The sequence below is a fragment of the Orycteropus afer genome, unplaced genomic scaffold, assembly GCF_000298275.1.
Source record: "Orycteropus afer afer isolate SDZICR_OR568_19922 unplaced genomic scaffold, OryAfe1.0 scaffold00092, whole genome shotgun sequence".
Classification (NCBI taxonomy): Eukaryota; Metazoa; Chordata; class Mammalia; order Tubulidentata; family Orycteropodidae; genus Orycteropus; species Orycteropus afer.
In genome coordinates, this window is record NW_006921679.1 from 9,915,334 (window position 1) to 9,924,097 (window position 8,764).

Below are 8,764 nucleotides of genomic sequence, written 5' to 3' on the forward strand. Positions count from 1 at the left end.
AGTAGCCAAGGAATGCCCAGGATTTCTGGACCCTGGTGGCACAGCAGGGAAATGTTCAGCTGCTAACTGAAAGGTGAGTGCTTCAAACACACCCAGTGGGAGAAAGAACTGGCAAACTGCTTCCACACAGATTAAAAGTAAAAAAAAAAAACAACTTTACAGAAGCAAAGCCCAAAGCAAACCCACTGCCTTCAAGTCGATTCCAACTCACAGCGCCCCTAGAGGACAGAGTGGAACTGCCCCAGAGGGTTCCCAAGGCTGTCAGTCTTTACAGAGCAAAGTCCAAACCAAACCCACTGCCATGGAGTTGATTCTGACTCACAGGGCCCCTAGAGGACAGAGTAGAACTGCACCAGAAGGTTTCCAAGGCTGTCAATCTTTATGGAAGCAGACTGCCTCATCTTTCTCCTGCAGAGTGGCTGGTGGGTTCGAACCACTGACCTTTTGGTTAGCAGTCAAATGCCTGAGCTACTGGACCACCAGAGCTCCTTCCCAGAAAGATTACAGCCTAGAAAGCCCTACGGGGCAGTTCTACTTTATCATGTGGTGTCACTATGAGTCAGTATCAACACCACAACACCCAACAACAAGTACAACTAGAAGCTGACAGAGACGAGGATCTTTCCCAAGAGCTCAGACAGAGAGAGAATAAATTCTTATTCTTTGAAGCCAATGACTTGTGCTATTGTTATGGTGGCAGGAGGCGAGGTGAGGCCCTGGGTTTGACCACTCAATTTTCCATCTTCAGACAAGCCGTAGGCCTGTTCTAACAGAGGGGGGCCTATGTGTATTCTCCAGACTGCCTGACCACTTCCTGCTTTCTTATTCTTTCTTTGCACCTCCAAAAAAGTAAACCCATTACCACTGAGTCAATTCCAACTCACAGCGACCCCCACTGGGTTTCCAAAGCCGTAAATCTTTACCAAAGTAGATTGCCCATCTTCCTTCTATGGAGTGGCTGGTGGGTTTGAACTGCATTTGAACTGCCAACCTCCTGGTTTGCAGTCAAATAAATGCCTTAGGCACTGCACCACCAGAGCTCCTTATTTCTTTGCACAGTGTAGCAAAATAGCTTCAAAATATTCTGAAGCTCCCAACAAGTCTACAGAGTCTCAGTAATAAAGGAAGAAAGAGAAGGACAATTTAGGATTGTTTAAGCTGATAAGTAACTCCGCCTTTGAAATATCTCTTTTATCTGTGTCCGTTTGCTAGGAAAAAAAAAAAAAAAATTACATTAAGTAGCACAGAACAAAGAAATCAGAATGGGCTTTGGCCTTTGGAAAAAATGTGAAGAAGGATGGTTTTGAGCTGTGTACCCTTAAAGGAATGGGGCTACATATGTCTCCAGACTATGTTTGGGTATAGTGGATAAGGTATTTGGCTGCTCCATGAAAGGAAGATGAGGCAATCTACTTCTGTAGAGATAGTGCCTGGGAAACCCAAGGAGGGGTCACTATGAGTCGGGTCTGACTCAAAAGCAGTGAATTTGGACATACATACATACATATACATACACACACACACACACATATATGTATGTATGTATGTATGTATGTATGCCGTCAAGTTGGTTCTGACTCATAGTGACCTCCATTGGGTTTCCAAGGCAGTAAATCTTTATGGAAGTAGATCGCCCCATCTTCCTTCCGCAGAGCAGTTTGTGGGTTTGAATTGCCAGCCTTCTGGTTAGCAGTCAAATGCCTTACGCACTGCACCACCAGAGCTCCTTCTTTCTCTTTATCTATCTATCTGTCTGTCTGTCTGTCTATCGATGAGGATGAACTGTGACCTAATTCATCTATTGTGCATCCACGTGGTTTTTTTAGCCAAAACTCAAGTGTCAGCATCTGATGAATTAACTTCATAAGAAGAGTGCTTTCTTCTGATAATATTTAATCTCTGCATCCACTTATTTCAGCTACATGGACTTTTTATAAGTGTTTGTTCAGTGTCTGAGTGTTTTCATCTAACAATGCATTAAAAATCACCACCTGCAATATAGCAATGAAGAGGAAGAACAGGTTGGCAGCTTTGCGGAACTGCAGATACAGGTATCGAGGGAGAAACGACCACGGGCTGTACTTGGCTGTGCTACAGGTGAAAAGAAAAACACTGGTGTCAGTTACTGTCCTCAACTCTGAAAACACTAAAAAAAACAGAAGTGAGTTATGACTCAGAAGCGGATAGAAAATAAAACATGGTTATAAAACACCGAACCTTTTCTAAAGACGTTTTACCTTTTTTAAAAAAAGCATCCAATGTTATCTGAAGGAGCTCTGGTGGTGTAGTGGGTAAGGCATTTGGCTGCTAACCAAAAGGTCAGTGGTTCGAACTCACCAGCTGCTCTGTGGAAGAAAGATGAGGCAGTTTGCTTCTGTAAAGATTGACAGCTTTGGAAACCCAATGGAGGTCACTAGGAGTCAGAATCAACTCAATGGCAATTGAGTTTGGTTTTGAAATGTTATCTGAAAACAATTTCAGGATTAAAAAAAAAGAAGAAGAAGGATTTTCTTTGTTTTGGGAAGTAAGTGATATGAACAGAGTAGATATAAAGAATCAGGGATCAAAACCCTGAGTGGTATGTTGTCTAAACACATCAGAATGGGAAGCCAAACGTGGAGAGGAGTGCCATCTTTCATTTCATTAAAGATTGAGATCACTTAGTAATTTATTCACTCAACAATCCCTGGCTGGTGCAATGGTTAATGCGCTTGGCTGCTAACAGTAAGGCTGCAGGTTCAAGTCCACCTCAGAGAAAAGGTCTGGTGATTTACTTCTGAAAAACAAGCCACTGAAAATGCAGTGGAGTTCATGGATGGACACAATGTGGTACACACATACAGTGGAATGCTACTCAGCCACAGGAGAAACAAAGTCTTGATACATGCTACAATATGGATGGAGCTTGAAGACGTTACTACGAGTGATAGAAGTCAATTACAAAAAGATGAATATCGCATGACCTCACTCATATAAGAAGACGAGGAAAGGCAAACGTTTAGAGAACAAAGTCTAATAGTGGCTACTAGAGGCCAAAGGGAAGGAGCTGGCGAGAAAAGGGGTGGTGGTCAGTGGTGATGGAAAAACCTCACTGAATAAGGGTAGTATTGCACAGCTGATTACTGTAATAGCTGTTGGTAAGCTGTATGCTTGTTTTTAGGCCGAAGCAAACCCAAGCCACCAACATTTCAGTTAGCAGCTTCCTCCGGGTGTCAAGCCCTGATGAGACAGCCTGATAAAACAACCGAAGTGACAGAACCCGCCCAGACTGGAAAGTCCCATGCAGTAGCAAGCTTCCTCTTGTGAAGCCCCCTCATGCTAATTAAGTGCAGACCCATACTAACAGCTAATTGGACCCCACTATTTCCTTAGTGTCCCCGCTTAGGTCCTCCACAAGACTATAAACCCTCCCCTCCCCAGCCAGGCGGTGCGACTTCCCGGGCCCCTCTCAGGGACCTGTGAACCTCGCCCAGGTCCCTCTTGGGGGCCCGTAAACCTCCCCCGGAAACTCAGAATAAAAACTTCTCTTTAACCTCACTTTTGTGCATCCTCTTCTCCTTACTGTGGCCTTACACTTGTAAAGAGTTGTACACCTTTGTTCTGGTTACCTCGTGCTGCTCTGACAGGAATATACCACAAATGGGATGGCTTGAACAAACAGGACTTTTTTCTCTTACAGTTCAGAAGGCTAAAAGTCTGAGTTCAAAGTGCCAGGCTCTAGGGGCTGTGTCAAAGCCCTTTGACCTTGGGCTTCACCTCTGCCTCTTGCTCCTGGTCCACTGAAGCTGGAGGCATCTCTTCACTCAGGCAGCTCTGGCTGCTGAGGCTAACAAGCCCAAGGTCGACAAATAAAATGGCACAGTCTCGATGTTACCAAACCTCACGGCAGGCCACTGACTTGAGTCCATTGAAAGTCCCAGGACTGGCAGAGAGTGGCAGGCTGCTGAAAAATGACTCGGCTACATGCAGGGTTCAAGCATGCCATAAGCTAGAGACCATTCCCAAAGCTGTTTCTTATATACAGGAAGCAGACCACATTCCCAAAGGCAGCTACTGAGCTGCTCACAGCAGATTCCACCATGGAGTTGATTTCCAGTCTCATCATGGGGAATACTACATCCAGCTGCCCAGCCACTCAACCAGGCCTAGCCAAGCTGACACACAAACTTAACCACCACAACCTGTAAAAAGTTGAACTGGCAAAAGCTGTGTGATAGATATACTGACAACAACATTAAGAAAGAAAGAAAAAAAAAAAAGTAGCAGCTGAGACTGCTTATGCAGAACCAAAACCTTCATGGGATTTGGTTCCTTGATTTGGAGGTTCAGGGTCATGGTTTCATGGGCCATCCCAGTTAACTGGCCTAATAATGTGTGCAGTGCTTCTGTTCTACCTCCCAGTTCACTGCATGGTGCCTGCAAGCAGCCATCCAAGGCGCAATAATTGGTCTTTATTTGCCTGGAGCAACAAAGGAAGAAGTAGAGTCAGGAATAGAAGGAAGATATGCAATGTGTGAGTAACTGCCTCCAGGAACAAGAGCTTCCTTTGCCCTGAGACCAGAAGAACTGGATGGTGCCCTGCTACCATTACTGAACGTTTTGATCAAAGATTTTACAGAAGAATCCTGATCAAAAGGGAAAAATGCAAAGAAGAATTTCAAATTCTCATGACTTGAGCATTATGCTCTTTTAAACTATCTAAACGGGATCAAAGTGACACCAGCAATTCAAAAGATTAGATAGGAACCTCAAGGGGCAGTGAGGTTATGTTAATGAGGAAGGAACAACTCAGAAAGAGAGTGGGAAGGAATGCACAATGTGAAGAATATAATCAGTATCACTGAACTGCACATGGAGAAACGGTTGAATTGGTGTGTTTTGTTGTTTATATTCTCAATAACAACAATAAAATCAATCAATCAATCAATGTCACAGAGCACAGTTCTACCCTGATATACATGGGGGTCAGGAGTTGACAGCAACTGGTTTTACTCTGTACCAGGCACTGTTCTAGGGGCTGGAGATCTATCACAGATCTCAAAGAACTCTGCCTTTATGAGGCTTACATTCTGAAGGAGCAAACAATAATCAATAAACACGATTACTTATAGACAAAGATATATGTTAGAAGATGATAAGCAAGACTTATTCCACATTTTCTAATGGTCTATAATGCTTATGTGACCATTAAAAAAAATAAGCAAAACTCAAAGAATTGGAAACATAAGGTTTATTCTGAGCAGTTATTCTATATACGTATAGGGAAGCCATTCTGATTCCCAGAAAAGCAAATGACTTTTAGTAGGCTTGTTGCAATGAGTCTTACAAAGAAGAGACAGAAAAACAGAAGATAACCACTGGCTAATCTCAGCATGATTGAGTGAGCCCTACCCTCCTCCTTTGACTGAGATCAACAGTTATCAGATTACTAGGTGGTCTCTGGTAGCATAGTGGCTAAGACACTTGCCTGCTAACCAGACGGCTGGCGGTTCAAACCCACCAGCCACTCCTCGGAAGGAAGGTTGGGCAATCCTACTTCCGTAGTGATACTGCCTCGGAAACCCAAGGAGGGGTCGCTATGAGTCGGGGCCAACTCGACGGCACATAACAACAACAACAGCAACAGGTGGTCTCTGGCCTGGCAGCTAAAAAATTGGTGTTGCGGGAAAGAAAAAATCTTGAAATCAAAGTATAATGTCTGCTATTAATTTTTATCTTTAACATGACAAAACTCCTGATCAATGTCTGTCTTTTAGTTCAAGAAGTAAAAAAGCCATCAGTTAGCCTCCTCTCTCACCCTCAGGAGTAGTCTACCCTGAAAAGATTCTTAAATCCTCCCCCACCCAAGAGCCAAGGGCAGTGTCATAGACAAAGAAAATCCTCATGGGCATGTCATTTTCTTTCCAGTTAACCTGCTTCATTTAACAGGTTTCTGATTTTTAAACCAGGACTAAAGTCATAACTGCATGTAAGTTATCAGACAGGAGCACAGGGTGGGACATAGAGCAGGCGTCAGAGCATCACATGATACAGGGTAAGAGGAAAGCTTTCCTGAAGAAATGATGGAGTCTTCAAGAGAAGGACCAAGTCCCTGATCCTGCCATCACCCCACCCAGAGGCATGCCAGCACCAGCACTGCTGATGGATTGGCAGCAGGTCTGAAGGGACCCTACCCCACTGGGGCTCTCCATTCTGATAGGAAAAAAGGTGACAATCTTGTCAGTAAGAGACAGGTAGACCTTCTGACCCAAGAAGTTGGGGCTTGGGTGCCATCTGTTTTATGAATGGTATGGAAAAGCTAGCTCCCAGCAACAGGGCACCTTAGGGAGTGGGGTTTGGGTGCAGCTCCACCAGCGTGGTAGGCTGGAAGTATTACTGGTCCCAGCGAGCCCATTGTTTGGATAACTTAGAGTAAGCTTCCTGTGTCAATCTTAGACCCTTCTGTTCACTGAGAAAATGGAAAACAGAACAGCATGAAAACATAAAAAAAGAGCAAACAAGATGACAGAACCATGACCAAACACATGTGTTATATGTAATACAAGTAAGTGGCAAGAGCCTATCAGAATGGGGTGAAATGCAAAATCCAATTTATAAGAAACATTCCTACAAATGTCTGACAATGGTTCCAAATAAGCCAATTCGGAAGTAAAGAAGGCAAATTAGAAAGACAACAGACAGACAGAGGAAGAAAGGGACGGAGGGAAAGAGGAGAAAGCAAGGAGGAAGAATGCATTAGGACAGCACAAAACTGACTTCAGACTAAAATATATTAAGTAGGAAAAGAGGATAGCTTTGTAATGATTGAAGACGATCCACAATGAACACACAAGTGTCATAAACCATTATATATCAATTAATATAATATTAAACTACAAGGTCAAAGAGTATAGGAAATACAAGATAGAACTGACAGACACATAATAGTGGAGAATATTAACATAATTCTGTCAATCCTTGACCAAATAATATAGTATTGAAGATCTGCCCTATCCCCGTCACTGCCACTGAGTTGATTCCAACTCACAGTGACCCTAGAGGACAGAGTAGAACAAGTCCCGTGGGTTTCCAAGGCTGTAAATCTTAGGAAACAGACTGCCTCATCTTTCTCCCACGGAGCTGCTGGTGGCCTTAAGCCACTGACCTTTTGGTTAGTAGACGCAAGCCTTAACTACTGGGCCACCAGAGCTCCTTGAAGATATAGGTACTACTGTGAAAATGCTACATATGTATTTGTTGATATACAGTTACATAAACAGAGGTGTAAGCAGATTAGTGTGTGCTTTCAAACTCTATTCTCTTAATAGAGATTAGTCTTTCAATATACTTAACAGTTCCAATAATTAACCAGTATTTTTAAATGTAAAAACTTTAAAACAATATTTGTTGTTGTTGTTGTTGTTATGTGCCGTCGAGTCGGCCCCGACTCATATAAACAGATGTAAATAAAAATAACAGAATTTCACTTTGATTTCAATGGGTTTTTCTTATACAGGAAACCAAAAATTGACTATAAGAAAGCCTGAGGCTAACTGCTAAAATATCATATTAATGTTTTCACAAGAAACTTCTCTACAGAACTGTAAACATATCTTTTCCAGGTAGAAACGTGTAGTCAATAACAAACCCATTACTTTGTGATTTAATTTTTTTTTTTTTTTAAAGGCTGTGTACTTCTTTAATTTTAATTTCAAAAGGTCTCACAGCTACATATGGGTAAAGGACCAAATTTTCAGGAGTTACCTTTTTAATGGTCAATAATCATTAAAAAGTTGGTCACCACTGAAAATTACATTCATTGAGAGAAAAAAAATTAAGCTTCTGTGAAATCGCCACTCCTCTCAGAAGCATTCTTTTTTTCCCCTCATAAAGGGAAACTCCAACTCTCCTAGTTTAACTATTTAACAAATCATGAAACAATAATATATTTTAATATTGTGCTCGGCTACTTAAAATATTTAACTTTTAATAAATATAACCAGTCTACATTGACCCATGTGTTTTTAGAAACAAAATGGTCCCCCCTTGCATGCATATCGAGTGCTCAAAATAAATCCTATGTTTCAATTTCTTGGTCTTTTGATTATTTTTATCATACCTCATGTCTTATTTCTGTCGCCACAATATAATAAAATTGGAGCCAAATAATCTAAATAGAACAGAAAATGAAAAGACAAAAAAGGGGGGGGGCTACTGGGAAGGTATAAAACTTTTTAGCTTAGGAAAGTATGTAACTTTTTAGCTTAGTTTGGGATAAAAGAAAAATTCAGACCTACCAAGACCCAAGTTCACTGGAAAAGACAAATCAGTTGGCCCATATTAAATGTTTTCAAATACACTGGGAATTTATATAACAAAAGAAACACTATAAATTAGTTAGAACTGAAATAACTGGCCAAGCAACTGGAAAATAGATTAAGGTGGATTTATACTTCATTCTTTACACCAAAATAAATTTCTTCCAGGTGAGATATTTAAAGTTTAAAAAAAAAACAAAAAGATTGCATAGGGCTGGGAGCTTGGGGGAAATGGGAAGAGACTTCTGACGGTGCTAATGGGTGTTAAGTTTCTTTTTGAGGTGATGAAGATGTTCTAAAATTGAATGTGATAATGGTAGCACAACTCTGTGACTGCACTAAAATTGTGCGCCATAAATGAGGTAAATTGTATCTCAATTAAACTTTTTTTAAAATAAATATTTTTGTAAATGAAACCATAAAAATAATATATATCTTTCTAAATGAAACCATAAAAATAATAGAAG